Here is a 16,580-nt window from a genome sequence, read left to right on the forward strand (position 1 = left end):
GGTACAAACAGGATGACAAACATCTGATAATTAACAATAATCGAGGCAAAGCCAATTCTAAGTGTTTCCACAGTATTCACGCCCATTGGACGCTGTAAACTAGTGGTGGAAATTCCGCATTAGTATGGTGGGAGACATTATATCCAATGATTAACCCCACTGTCGCCAGGGTGATAATGTACTGCCAACTCGTGACTAGGATTTTAACTTGCAACCCTTTTGAGTGTCAGTCAAACGCCCCGACAAACGTGTACCAACATAATAGATGCAACTCAACATATGAAGAATTCATGAAGGCCAATCCTGATGATACCACCACAACTCACTATCGCTTGCTACCTTCAGGCAGATTCTGCAGATGTTGCAAATCAGACACCCACATCACACCCCATGTCTGCTGTAACTATACCCCACCATCGAACCATCTGGCGTCCCATATGTTGAGAGCGGTCTAACACTGCGAATGAATGCATTCCGACTACCCAGCCCAAGATGTGCGTGCATTTAATTCCCCTACTTTCTGATGAAATTCACTTTTAAGAGCAGCGTTCCCTGACCAAACACACTCGGAACAAGATTGGTCAGCTGATTAATGGGGCCATTCGCTCCACTTGTTTGTTGTTTTTCTTCCCAAATCAAAGTTAAAGCAATCTGCGTCTCTCAGTTGCTTTCCGGCTGGTTGTACGCTCAGCGTTTCCAACAAAAAAAATAGCCACATCCGTTATTTGTCTTCTCTCGCTGTTGTATAAAATCCAGTTTTGGGTGTAGTCAGTGGTAACATGTGCATTGCGTGCAAGCACAAAATTTGCTTGAAGGAGAGGAAATTGAGGCTGGGTTATGCAATGATGCTCACGGAAGGCTCACTTTGTAAAACGCATCATCTACAAGATGTCACTCCGTCCCATTAAGTATGCGAAGTGGATATGTTTATTTTTTATTTTTCTCCAATTGTATCACGATTGTGGACAGTGGTGCAAACACCCTTCATGTTGGAGAGTGGGCCCACAGAAGTGGATATCATAGAGCTACCTCTGAGATCCTTTCTTCAAGTGACCTCTGGTCCACGCACAGCAGAGGTCAGCACTTTCCACTCGCTCTGCAATACGACAGTGAGGCAGCCGAACAGATAGTTTAATTCTCAGAGCTGGAATTTAACCATTTAATTGTGGAACCGGTTTGTTCACTGGCAGCTGCCATGATTTCAACCCGTGACCTGAGCTGTGCCAGCTCACTCTGAGCCACCCACGAGAAGATCTTAAATATCCATGAAGTACATTTATGTGCCCACTGATTACCAAGCAAAACAGGTGCATACATCTTCTTGGTTCTTTCGGTAAAGTCACGTAGAAGGGAATTTTTTTTTTGTTATAGTATTTTATTATATTGTATTTTTATTATTTTATTATTTCCCTTCTACGTGACTTTAGCGAAAAAACCAAGAAGATGAATCCCTGCAGTCACGAAAGCTTTACATCAAAAAGGTGCATACATTTGGCAATTTTTGTTATCATTTTCATGCCGTAGTTGAAATTCAGACATTTATTGGAATTTAAATCTCGGTAAGTATGAGCAGGATCCTGTTAAATCCAAGTAACACTAAGTGCGTTATCCTCTCTGAGCATTAGGTCTTCCTGTGTCATGTGCTTAAAGTTTATAAGTCACGACACCACGTGGACACGGGACCACATAGCGTCTATTTTACGTTTCACGGCTCTACCCTCTCAATGGGGTTTCTACAATGAACCGGTTACATTACCTTACTTAGACAATCGGAACGTCAATGCTTTTGGTTATTGCCCAAGTTTGTTTCTTGTTTATATCATAGATTTAGTTTTGTTTTTCTATCGTAAAATATTATATTTAAATGACCTATGAACTAAAACATACATTTTTGGTAATTGCTTTTTTTTATGTATCAAATTATGTCATTTTTTTGCCGTTTCTGCTTTTGCTTAGTCTCAATGGGCCCTCACCCTGGCCATAAATAATGATCACGTATACAAGACAATCAATCTATATACACTAATGCTAAGGTCCCTTTGAAAATGCGATAAATATTACCCTTATTGTGAAGATCAGATCGTTTATTGTGTCACATTGCAACATGTGTTTGTACGCATGTATGCAGACATGTCACGGCTGTCATTGATTCAACCTTAACGCAACAGCAACAATTTGCTATGATGATTTTGACAATGCAATATATGTTTCATAAATGTCATGCACTGATGTATTGTCAAATAAATGTGAATGCAGTCATTGTGCATGTGAATAATATGTAATTTATGGGGAAATATTTATTAAAATGTAGGTTAACTTAAAACTTAGGATCAATTGTAAATGGTTCATACATATGTACCTTACACATGTTCCTAATCCATTTGATATATTTGTCATTTTAATGTGAAAGTCAAATCATGTCCATTCTCATATGAGCACGTGGTGGTGCTCAACTCTGTTTGCAGCCCTGTGCCATTGTATATAAATTCCACATTCCTATGATAGAGACAAGTCCCTCAGCCGAACAAACGATGTTGAATCCTCAAGCACGTCTGTTACTCCCAAACATCACCACAATACCAGGTTACCGCCGCTCACTCGCGCACAGTGAAAATTGGTGAGGAGCCAATTGCAGGAGCAAAACTTACTTTGTTGGGATTTTTGTTATATATTTATTTTTAAACAACCCTTTTATTAACCAGATGACATGCATATCAGTGTCACTCAGTCACTTCACATTACACAACTCTCATTCCACATACAAATTAGACCGGTGTTTTCAATGAACACTTTATTTTCTTTGAGGTCTAATTTTCCAACTATTTGGTAATGAAAGAAGCTTGCTTGGCCATACACCCTTACGGCTTTGGAAAAAAGAGTGCTACTATTTTATTTCAACGTGCTTTTTTTTCCCGGAGATTTATATATGCAACTTATGTAAACCTCCCTTTGGCAGTAATCCAAGACCCAGTATTTGACCAATTGGACAAATATGGGCATTTTGGCTGCTGAGTATGAACATTTATTTTTTCTATAAAGTAACGGTTACATCGAGAAAACCCAGACTTCCAGAGTTAACTTAGACTGTTGATTATGACTGCCAATGAATAATATATGTAGTGAGGATATACTATACAATGTGATCCAAACTAAACAGACCTTTGGTTATGTGGGCTACGAAAAATGGTTTCATGTGTAAACCTTCACGTTACAATATCAATAACCATCTAAAATAAACATTCCCCTTTGTTATTTCAGCAGAGCCCTCTATCCTTTGGTGGGGCGACAAATGCCAAATGTATCAATGGTGGTTTCAATGTTTCAGTGCTGTAATTTCCTGTCGAGAAAGCGCACCTGTACAGAGCAACGGTAGTTGTCTAAACAGTGATCTCTGCCATAGGAATGAGGAATCTCCACTCCTGCCTTGAGCTCGCTAATGTAGATGAGCACTTTCTCACGTTCATGTGTGCAAAAATAAACTTTGTATCTTTTGGGATATATGCTAAGGAGACTCATTTAAGAATATTTTTTTGTCGCTATTAAATTAAACTCATGTCAAGCTCAGTGGCCTCTGTTTAACCAGGTGAGGGCCAACTCAAGTATATTGCTTCTATTGTAACATAGACTATATAAGAAAAACTATTACGATATTGATACTTGTAAATATTTAGCAAATTTTAAAATGTGGGTATAACAGCCACATTCATAGAATCGATGTCATTATCTAGAAGCCACATTTTACAGCGATTAGTGTCATTTCAAAACTTATCTTGACTAGTGGGATTCAAAATTTGTACCCCATGCAAATTGGTTCATTGATTCATTATTATTTTCCTTTTGGTCAGATCGTGTAGGTATAATGCCAATATTTAACTAGAACCTGACATGAAGCCGTCCAAATATACAGACACAGACACAATTTCAACCGAGAGGATGGGTACAAACTCAGCAATCATTGGAAGGACAACATCAACCACTTAAAGTCATAACTGGTTGTGATGTTTCCTTCTTACCACCTTCCAAGCTCCAAGCTCCTTTCTTGTAACCGTCTTTGCTTCACCATGGTGCTCTCTGATCGCAGGGTACATATGCCCCACCCACATCGTTCTGATACCAGGATGCTTGTGCCACACCCATTTTTTAAACCTTTAAAAACAGTCTGCCTTCAGTGCCCTTCCCCCCTTTTTTAAATCCTTTATATTAAGTTCGCTTGCTTGCTTGCTTATGACCGTGCAAATCTTTCGGTCGTTTTTTAACCCACTTCCCGTGATCCAATCGAGCTGACATTTTCCACACAGACTCGTTGTGCGAGACAATTAATGTTCGTGAAAAAAATTCCCAAAATTTTACACTTTTTAGGCAAAATTTTTTATTTTACATATATTCAAATTGAACTCATTCATGGCTTTGGCTGAACGTCACAGTGTAAGAGCCCAGAGCGTAACCCCTTCACAGGACGTGGCGGAGTAGCGCAGTTGGTAGCGCCCTCGCTTCCCATGCCAAAGGTCGCGGGATCGATCCCCGCGTCCTCCACAGGCGAATATATTTTTAAATCCTTTATATTAAGTTCGCTGCCACGCATATAAAGGATTTATAGTGAAAAACTTTGTTTTTACGGGTTATACTTATTACTCCTGATGACGATCGCTTGTGTTGTGATCGAAACGCTGTAGTTAAAATTTATTTACTTTTTTTTCATACCTGCGTAACTTTACCGAAAGAACAAAGAAGATAGAACCCTACACTGCCAGACCAATCCAATCCAACCAAGTTGTCACTTGGGAAAACATGCCAATTGTTTTTTTTCAACAGGAAATGGAATGTTGGAAAGAAATATTGGCCTTGAAAGCCTACATATGAAATTGGGCCATTGATGTGCAGGCCAACTTGAAATAAAATATTACACACAAACCCACCACCACCGCCACCACCGCCACCACCGCCACCACCACGACCGTCTTTGTTACCAACCCCAATGCCACTTGGCTGCCTGTCTCGCGAGACCTGCGTCCCTCCATTTTCAACACGTGCTCCACTTATCACAACCTCCTCTTGTCGATCATGAATCCATGCTTTCTTGCAACATTCTCTTCCGAACTACTAAGTTGCATACTCTATTCTTCCATTCACATATATATATATATATTTTCTCAAATGCTACAACGTTCTTGTCTCGTGAGGTCAAGCTCAACGACCTGTACAATATCAGACATTCCCTGCCTCGAACACCTTCTCTGAACACTCACGTTAACCTCTGTGCTCCTCAAAGGCAGTTCATATGTTTTCATTTGGGGGTGGTTGTGATAGTGCACACTGCGCAATAAACCTTGTAAGCCGAGTTCAAATCCCTGGGCAGAATCAAAATCTGTATTTGCAACTCTTTCGCAAAGATGTCCAGGACACGGTTAACAACAGTGGCGATTGAAATCTAAAATGGTCCCAGTCTCGCCCTTTACCAGCCCGTCCCCCGAGCAGTGTGTAAAGTATGGGCAAACATTCCCTGTGACCCACACTACACGATGATACCTGTATCCAGCAGTGGATTGATAAACCCCTGTTAAACATAATTACTTATTATTTTTCATAATCATAGTAATGAAAATGTGTTCAGTGCCGTTACATGGAAAGCCATTACAATGTATGAATATGAACCTTGATGGATGGAGGCAAAACCAAAATGCACAGTACAGTAGCGCTCACCTGTGTATAATGCTCACCTTTGTTGCTGGAGCTGTGTCGCTTTCACCACAGAGTTGCTTGTGGATCCACTCTGCACAAGCCAAGGGCTGGATAATGATCCTTTTTGTTTGAATTCCCCACCGCAGGGATCATGCTGCAGGGCTTCAGCACCTTAAACGCTGTCGTTGCGCTGGGAATCCTGTCACCTGCACGGAGAAACGGTGAGAGGGCGGGAGAAGACGGCGAAAAGGAGGAAGCATTGAAGCCACTTTTACAACGACCATCCAAATGTTTTGAGACAACGCACCGAAATAGGTCATAGCCACTTAATATTCGGATTACTTCTAAGCCGTGTGCATTTGATGTCTGAATGCGATGGCATTCTTCTCCAAGTCAGCTTTTCTCTACGCTCACAATAATGTATTAAGTGTGGGACGGTGCTTATTGCTGCTGATGGCAGCCTTAATCCCAGCATGGACATTTTCTCCATCAGAAAACCACAGTTATGCACGATAAAATAATGGCAGTGGGTTAACTGTGTGGAAACACGAGTGAAATCTGTTTGGTGCACTGTCAATCGTGTTGTGTAATCTGACCACATTTGTAAACTGGTGGGAGAGGTTACGCCATGCGTCATGCACTGTGAGATGAACTCGGCGGCCGGAGGTCGGTTCCTCACCCCAGCTAATATCTGTGTTGAGTCGTGTACTAGGATAACACAGTGTATGGCTGTCCCAACCTCACCAACACACATTCACCAGCATAGTGATTTATGGTCAACCCCCCCCCCGCCACCCCGACCAACATCATGGGGAGTCAGTCATCCAGCTGGTGGCTTGACAACGTTTGAGCGTTATTATTCATTATTTTTGTTAAATAGGAATAGGATGGAGATGTATCTGCCCCTTTTAAACTTCATGACTACTGGGTGTGGTGTGTCATCGGTGTTTTTTTTGCAAAACGAGCAGACAGGATAAAAAAAAATCAGAAGGCAGTCTGCAATGCCTGGCTGAGCTGTAAGATTAATTTATGTCCATGATGGACATGTGCTTTTTTTTTGTTTCAGAGAGAATAGAGAAGTGGAGCTGGTCCACTTGTGCTCGGTCCAGTGCCCAATCACAAATGGAAGGGTGCACATTTCAAGTGTCTGATCAAAGTTGACGAATACAAACCGTGACATAGGTGACATGTCAAGTTCAAGTTCATTTATGAGGTATAGCCCTGTGAGCTATTCGGCTCTTGATTCGTGTGCAACCGCAACAAACGAAAAACAAAAACATGAACGAGAAAACATCTTAAAGTGACTATGTGACTAAGTGTAAACAGAAAATCAAGGGGAAAAAACGGCAAAATTTCCAGAAAAAAGCACCGTACACCAACGTTGTGTGCAAAAATCCCAGTGGGATGCAAGTCAAACAACAACCACAAGACAACTTAGATTAAGGTCATCAGTCTAGCTCCGTACTACAACAAACAAACATTGCCAAACCAAACAACTTTTCGAAATCAGCTAAATAAAGCCATGAAAGCAATGTAACAGTGATCATAGGAACTGTGACCGAATTTTCACAATAAACGACATAAACAACGTGCACCACCAAACCCTGCAGCCATAGCTGGCTGCATGAGTCACTCCACAACAGCAGGAGCATTAGTCGGAGTACCAAATGTTTCAATGCACCTTTAAGATCAGCACACTAAATCAAAACACAGATAATACTTTGCAGCAGTCATCCGGAGCGAAACATTTATTTTTTATTTTAGGCCACTGAATAGCAGGGGCAGCTATGGGTGTACAACTCCTCTAGAGTTGTAGGAGCTGCTCGGAGTTACTAATAGGGAGAAGATCAGAAGCGATTTTCTGTACTAGAATTTCGCCAGACTATGGCCTCCTTTATTCAAGCTCTTGCAGAGGGATTCTCAGTGCTTGGTGCCTGGCCTGTCCCCCCCACTGATGTCTTCTTCTCTCCAACCACCCCCCCCCCCCCCCAATGTGTGCAGATACTACTGACTCTGACATTGTATGTAGGGTGTGTAGGCATAGATGCCTACAAAATGCATTTCTTTTTGGAGCGGGGGTCGACAATTTTTGGAAACCTGTGAGATGAACATTTTACCCCCAAATCTGGGGGCGGGGGGTCCACTATCTTTAACGTTTTGATTCAGGCTTTCAGAAAGGCTGTTATTATTTAGTTGACGGGCAAACAGACAAACTGAACGAGGGACTTTCATAATATCAGTGTCTGTCCAATAGAGAGATTTAGAATGGCAATCATTAAAACTTCACTGAGTCTCAAGATAATTTTCAGCATAGTTCTACATTTGAACGTTTGCCTAATATCATTAATGACGGAGAAAACTGAGCAGCCAAAGAAAGTCCACCAAGCATTTGACAGGTGACACTTACCAATGGCATCTCCTGATCACCTCACAACCATAACACTTTATCACTGGCAAGCCCCTGGTTGAAATCATTCATGCACGTACTAACCAGCAACAAACCTGCTTAGCATCTGAGATCTGGGTCATTTCATTGTCGACTCATTGAATGTCGGACTAATGTACAATTGTACTTTCAATTGCTCAGGGACACGAACGGAAATACGCATTGGCCCCCAACTCATCTGAGCAGGGAAACACTTTCACTTGACATTCACACACATGCATAAACTATGCAGACGCAGTTATCAGACTTTAAGGAGATTTTTCCAGACACCCCGATGTTGTTTATTTTACCATGAACCCTGTGGAAACGGAACTCCTCCACATTCACAGCTGTCAGTATGGATTTGAGTCACCAGTGTGAATAAGAGCTCCAGTACAAATCGTGTGCACCGACGGATACATTGGTTGAAGGGCCTCATAGATCACAGCACTCTGCTGTGAATTCGACCCAAAAACACGAAAAAAATTAAAACTCTCTAGGGAGCAGTGCATTGTGGACCCTTGTCTCATTCAATGTCCGGTTCACTCTCGCCTGAATATCCCTAACCGTGAGCCATGCGTAACAATGCGTTACGTTCGGTCACTTTTCAATAAACAACGACGGAGTGTCGTACGCACGATTTACCCAAGATGATTTTACATACCACGCAGTCACTGGATATCAAGTGTAAATGGCAGGACTATATTCTCTAAATTGCTTACAAATGTGCATGGCCAAAGGAACAAAAAAGGTTGTTTTTTTCTGGTCCCAGGTTACACTTGGAGGATGTGTGATGCGTACACATACGAGGTATGGGAGCACTCGGCCTGCCACGAAACGCGGTGACTGATCTTGATGAAACAGTTTTGTTTCTTTACGTGTGTGTATGTACGTATGTTGAACTTCATTCGCACCGTCAACCGTGCGTAAAGCACTTGCGCCACTGATTTATGAAAACTTTAATACCTACCGTGGGGGGATCCAGCCACGTGGTGTAAATAAGGTGAGCCTGCCGAACTTTGCAACGTGAAAGTCGCCGGTTCAAGCTTACGACACGGCAGTTGAAACGACGGTGTGCAAGTTGCTGAAATCTCCCTCGAGTTTGTCGACCCAGCAGTGTGATGATATTCGACATCTCCCTCCACATGCTGGGAGCTTCTTCAGGAGATTCTTCACGGAGCTTCCTCGGTTCCCAGCGCATGGAGCGAAACGTCAGAACATCGTGCAAAGCAATGCGTGGCGCAACCCATGAACACATTGGAGAGTAGTGTGAGATTGTGTGTGTATGCAGCAGTATTAGGAACATTTGTACCAGTAGCCTGTTTTGTGGCTTTTAAATAATGGGGTTACAAACTAGAACCCTGCTTCAAAATGCAAGGTTATTCGCAACATATGACCTGAAGAATGCGAAAATTTGTTCAAAGGATGCACCTGTTTTAACTCAGAATAATACAGAGCCATGGGAACCTGAGCCAATGTTCAGAAACACCATGTCAAGCACGGTGGTAATAATGTCAAATCAAAGTATATCTCAGCTCCAATGGGCTATACAGCAGCACTTTTATCACACCCTCAGATTAGCACGGTTTGCTACGTACGGTGAGAAAGAAGTTCAACATACCCATACGTATACACCGGTGGCTTTACACTGGTGGCTTTGAACCAGTGGTGAAACTTCCACATTAACATGATGGGGGACTGTATCCATAGACCAACCTGTACATCGTGCTGTAAGAAAGGCAGAAGACAGAAATGGCAATGCAACATTAGATTGGATCCAGCTGTCCGAAGCTTTGAGTGCTATCCCCTCCTATGCATAGGTATTCTCTGGTTATTACAGTTTCCTGCCACATGCCAAACACTCAAGAATAGAAATGGATTAAGATCACGATGTAGGATACTCTTGAATATATCTTAAGAGTAGGTGAGCCATTACGGAATAAATAAATGCTATTCTCATGATCTTAAGATCCCCTGCTCACTTTCCACAAAGTGGAACTTGATTGATTAACCTGCGGAGATGATGGTCAACTCTTCACTATAATTTAAACTCACAACCTTCTGAGTCAAGCAGGGTGATACATTTCTAGATATCCCACTGATTTTTAATGATGCTGGTATCCTGCAGTGTATTGTTAGAAGATAAATATTCGTTGATTAGGCCTAGGTGTAAACGTTACTTAGTCCTCACGTTCACCTGATATAACCCCTCCCCCTTACTGGATTCTTCAATGTGGGGTCACTCCACAAACCACGTGTGCATGACATGGCCAAGCAGTAGCGCCATTCGCCACTTGTTGCAGAGATTCGCATTTCAAATCCACGGCGTCTGCTTCACGTCGTACTTAAAAGAGGCCCTGACGTCATTTGAAACGAGGAGACCATTGTGTGCCGGCGTCATGGCCCAAATTTGCCAAATTCGAAATATTACCCACAAATTAGTCAATTGGGATTATACAACAGCAATCATCGACCTCTAGTGGCAGATTAATGACCGACCACTTGCAGGCTAGGTGCCGAGTCATCGTGTGCCCACAGGGACAGCTGCAACTCAAGGTGCCCTTCCAAAAGTATGAGATGAGTTGGGATGTAAGTCGCTGTATCGCGTGCACTGTGCCCTGAGATGCCCCTGCTTAACCAGTGCTCTATGAAATCCAAGAGCTATCAATGGGCATCAGCTGAAACGTCTTTGATTGTCGTATGAAGATCTTACCGGCTATGCGGAACAAAGTGTAGCAGGATAGACTTAAATACATTGATGTGTATAGGGATTGGTGGGGGGCACGTGGAAGCTTCCAATTTAAATGTAGGTTCGAATTATCTCTGACTACTATTTTCGCGGGGTATCTATTCATGGATCATGCTTCATTGGACTGCCTGGCCAGACTATTTATATATATATATTATTTTAATCACGAACACTGCAAGTGCCATTCCTTGTCAGGGGTAAACTCAATCTATCAAACCATTTGGGTTGAATAAATACATACCACTTTGCAGTGGTCCTATTAATAGGATAGCTCGTACCTTAAGACTATTCAATGTCCACCATTTTCTGCTCTTGGAGATAAGAACCACTCAATTTTCATTTGAGCAGGGAGAGACTTGTTTTAAAAATTGTTTACATTATAAATCAGACAAATGTTTCAAGCAACATATTATTCTCAACTAAAGTGCAAAAGCACTTCTGATGAGAAACACAAAGCACACACAGATGCATTTGGTGCGATCTCTGCAAGTTGGAAAAAGCTGCAATGAATTTAAATGTTTATTATTAAAAGTGCCATTTCTGTTTTCCTTTTTATGAAGCAGCTGCAAATGAACCTTGATTATTCGTGCAACAAATTTTACCGGAAACCGCTCAGGCAATTTCTGGAATTTCTTGTTTCTTCCCTTGGGAGCCATTCCAGATGACCCAGTTTTCAGTCCTTTCATCGCAAGGAGGAACTTCATATAATGCAAGTGGCACAGTGAAGAATGGCAGCATGCAGAAACCTCTAACTTGGTTGCGACATAAAAATAGGTGGCCAAACTCCAAAACCCAACATCTTCATATGAGTCACAATTGCTGAACTGGTTCTATCGTTGAGGGGGCGGGGGGGTGATCGCGTGGCCAGTTAACTTTGTGCTTCTTTGGTTCTTTTCGGTTAAGTCACGTCTAAAAATAAAATAATAAATTAAAATAACATATTACGACGTTTCGATTGCAACACAAGCAATCATCATCAGGTATAAAAGAAATAGCAACAAAAATCTAACTAGAAAACTATAGACAGACATACAAGCAGACAGACATCACAACGGCACACAGCAAGAGGACACACATCGGCACAAAGAGAGGGGTCGTTTCTGTGACGGTCCCTTAAATATAGAGAGGGGGGGCGGGGATGGAGAGAGGGAGGGGGCAGAGAGAATTAGCATATCAATGAGTGTACGGCCACGTACTCCTGTTGCAAGTAAGATGACAATGTGGAAGGGGCACGCAAAATTGAAAATTAGGAGACAGGCACACGAAAATTAAATAACCTAGCAAAATATCGAAATGTGATGTAATACAACACAGAGAGTCGGTTAATACACAATTAACGCATAGCCTGGTTGATTACGTGTTTCAAAATTTGCTAAGTTAGAATTTTAAGTGTGAAAATTCCGAAGAGAGGACACAGGCAGAGAGAACAAATAGCCAGAAAGAAAAAGGATAAGCTTAAAACTTCCCCGTAGAAGTGGTTCAATCTTAATTTAGGAGCTTTCGTGACTGCAGGAATTATTCTTTGGTTCTTTTCGGTTAAGTCACGTCTAAAAATAAAATAATAAATTAAAATAACATATTACGACGTTTCGATTGCAACACAAGCAATCATCATCAGGTATAAAAGAAATAGCAACAAAAATCTAACTAGAAAACTATAGACAGACATACAAGCAGACAGACATCACAACGGCACACAGCAAGTTGTGATGTCTGTCTGCTTGTATGTCTGTCTATAGTTTTCTAGTTAGATTTTTGTTGCTATTTCTTTTATACCTGATGATGATTGCTTGTGTTGCAATCGAAACGTCGTAATATGTTATTTTAATTTATTATTTTATTTTTAGACGTGACTTAACCGAAAAGAACCAAAGAATAATTCCTGCAGTCACGAAAGCTCCTAAATTAAGATTGAACCACTTCTACGGGGAAGTTTTAAGCTTATCCTTTTTCTTTCTGGCTATTTGTTTTCTCTGCCTGTGTCCTCTCTTCGGAATTTTCACACTTAAAATTCTAACTTAGCAAATTTTGAAACACGTAATCAACCAGGCTATGCGTTAATTGTGTGTTAACCGACTCTCTGTGTTGTATTACATCACATTTCGATATTTTGCTAGGTTATTTAATTTTCGTGTGCCTGTCTCCTAATTTTCAATTTTGCGTGCCCCTTCCACATTGTCATCTTACTTGCAACAGGAGTACGTGGCCGTACACTCATTGATATGCTAATTCTCTCTGCCCCCTCCCTCTCTCCATCCCCGCCCCCCCTCTCTATATTTAAGGGACCGTCACAGAAACGACCCCTCTCTTTGTGCCGATGTGTGTCCTCTTGCTGTGTGCCGTTGTGATGTCTGTCTGCTTGTATGTCTGTCTATAGTTTTCTAGTTAGATTTTTGTTGCTATTTCTTTTATACCTGATGATGATTGCTTGTGTTGCAATCGAAACGTCGTAATATGTTATTTTAATTTATTATTTTATTTTTTAGACGTGACTTAACCGAAAAGAACCAAAGAATAATTCCTGCAGTCACGAAAGCTCCTAAATTAAGATTAACTTTGTGCTGGTCGGTTGTGGAGTTTTGAATTTCGAAATCTGTGGGAGCGCCCCGGGTGTACCCATGTCTGATTCCCTATTTGCCCTGGGCCATTCCCGCTGCTTCTGCAAAATGCACCCCTTTTCAAATGAATCAATGGTGATGAGTTTACAAATACAGTACCTGTATCTCATTCAATCCGCTAATGAGCTGCACGGGAGCCACATGCAGCTCATGGTCTACAGTGTGGCCGCCCCTGCTATGTAACGTTGGTCAAATCGTAAAGTGGTGTCGCTCAAATGAGCATTGGGCAGTGTTCACCTTCATCGGGGGGTCGGGAACTGGTGGCATCATTTGTTGCGAAATGTTCCAGTGTCTGCATTTTAGCACGGCAACTGTTGACCACCCACAACGTTTGACCTATTTTATTGACCCTAGAGGTATGATTATTATTTAGGCCGAGTTGAACCCTGGCCACGAATTGAACTCACGTGCTCTCGATTTTGAGTTGAGTGTTCTTGGCACCACACCATCTGTGTAAATGTACACATAGCCACGCCAAAACACATCTTTTATTTTATATATTTTACACGTTTTCCCTGCATGACGACACAAGAAAGGGGGATTGGGGGGGGGATTCATTCACTGTACAATGAACCCGACGACCCGAGATCCCTGGTCACAGTTAACATCATTGGCGATGAAGTATGACCAGACAACCCCCATGACTGACAGCATGAGGAGGCCAGCATCCAAAAGTAAGTTGACAAAGGGGCTGTAAACGCAAGTTTTGACAAGTTATCCAAATGGGAATGATAAACACACAACTGCCGATGTACCGCGTATGTACAGATGTGTAATAGCAGTCTTGGGTTTGAGAGAGTGTTGTTTTGACTTGTTATGAAGGAATGTTTAATTTCCACAAATTATGTGACTTTTCGAGTATTTTTTCTGCAATTATGCCCCACTTTTACTGTTGACATTCAACCAGAGGACATTTCTCTTTCTGTTTATTTCCAAAGACCCCTGCCACACGTCACATTTCGGAAATGTCTGGAAGTGACATCACAGTCCTTTGTCCAATATCCTGCGCGGGTCGCTGTTATTTTTGACAGCCTCTCAGCTGGATCATATTCAGCCCTGCAGGTGAATAAGTGCTTTACCGTGTCATGGACTTAAATTGGAGGATAAATTCATATGATTGGTTCGGGCATTATGAATAAATTGAGAAGACCGCGAGTTTAGAGGGATTTACGTAAATCGTTGACCAACTCAGCTCAACGAAACGTCCAAACACAATTGTTAAATGTTGCAGATCGCTCTCCTACAAACACACTATTGCTGCTGATGCAGTAATACATTTCCACGTTTGTAAACGTGACAACTTTATGAATTGGCTGTCGGTTGGATGAGGTACTACAACACACATTCAATGTATGCGATCTGACCCGAAAATCAATGATGAATCATTCTAAAACATCCCACTTGTGAGCGTGCATAAAGACATGGGCAATCATCAGTATCGTTATTTAAAGTGCCTTTTGCTCGGTGACATTATGCCAAATATTCATAAAATACCACTGTGTTGAATGTACGCAAACCGACTGTTTCATTCACGTTAGGATGGCGATGGTGGATTGAATATTGAGTATGTGTCAAATCATTGACTTATGCAATAGACAAGCAATATTTACAAAATCTGAAGACAATTTACCTTCAAAGTGATATCCTATGAAATATTAGCACGATATTTGTCTCATATTTGGAACTGCCCCAAGGCAGACAGATTGACTTTTCGAACGATTGTTTTTGATTGCATTCATTCGTAACCGTGCAGAGAGACCCGCTTTCTTCTCTGTTTTAAACTTGCTTTCATGTCACGAGGACGGCTTGAGATTCAAACTCATATTTTTCACGGTGTTGGGCTTAGCGCCACGACACCTGGTTCAACACGACCACTCGCAGCCGACCAGTGGTAACTCACAATCGATTGCCTTTTCCAAATAAAATCAATAAAGAACCGCTCATGAAATAACACGATGAAATAATGTAACTATCATGTCTGGCAGGAATGCTGGTCACAAAATATGAACCTTGGGACGATACACGTCTCGTCCAAAACATACACAATAGTTTAAATTATTTAATAAAAGCAGTAATGCTGTATAGGAGATACGTTGTTTTCTTTCATAAGTATTTTGAACTTGCCCGGAGTGTTCATAAAATTGGACAGCACATCTTCATTTCACCCGCTACCCCCCTTCCTCCTCTAAAAATAGGATGGTCTTTGACAGGCTCCTGGCTTCAGGGATTTCAGCAGCTTGCTCGACACTTAAAGCATTCCACCAAGATGATAGACATCATCAAAGGCACGAGGACCATGGCACAGAGCTCAGTATGTGTGAAAAGTGATAGGACATGCTTTCTCAGAGTCAGTGGGAGGTACCTGCAATTTATTTGTTTAAAACATATAACATTGTCTTCCTGCTCGCGTAGTGCAATGGCAGTTGTTATTTCCATTCGTAGCCCTGAGCCAGTGGCAGAAATTACACATTTCCATGATGGGAAAGTTACTCCATAGAACAGCCACTATTGACTTCCAACAGTGCAGTGGATAACAGGGAGTTTATATACCGAAGGCCTGGGTTTTTACATACAATTACCTTAATTCATCTGATAACACAGGTTTCTGACATTTCTTTTCATTTGAGACTGATGTCCCCTTGTATGCAAGGATTTTCTTCGAGTACTCCAATTTCCCGATGCAATAAAAAATACTCAGAATGGGATTGGCTAAATAGGCCAATCAGGAGCATCGTGAAAACGTGTCCTAAGACTCATTTAAAATTATCTTCACACATTCAGCATTACCAGTGCGTTGGCACTCCAGCAATTGGGAGACCTTCATCTAGCAGTAGATTGACGAAGGGATGTGCCTGCTAGGCTGGGGATGGTTTAGTTATATTTGTATGCGTTTGGATGATTTGTTTACCTTTCTTGTACTTTTCACTCCTATCATGTTTTTGTACTGTTTGTTGTTGGCACGTTCTTACCCGCCCCTCCTGTACTTATGTGAAAACGAGCTTTGTAGCTCATCAGATTCCTCCAGTATGAATAAATATTCAGATTGTTATTCTGAAGTAAAGAACAATGAGGTGCTGTGTTGCTTTTCCATGGAGAAAGTTTGTTCTAG

The sequence above is a fragment of the Lampetra planeri genome, chromosome 26 (genome assembly GCF_965212315.1).
Source record: "Lampetra planeri chromosome 26, kcLamPlan1.2.h2, whole genome shotgun sequence".
In the NCBI taxonomy this organism is placed as follows: Eukaryota; Metazoa; Chordata; class Hyperoartia; order Petromyzontiformes; family Petromyzontidae; genus Lampetra; species Lampetra planeri.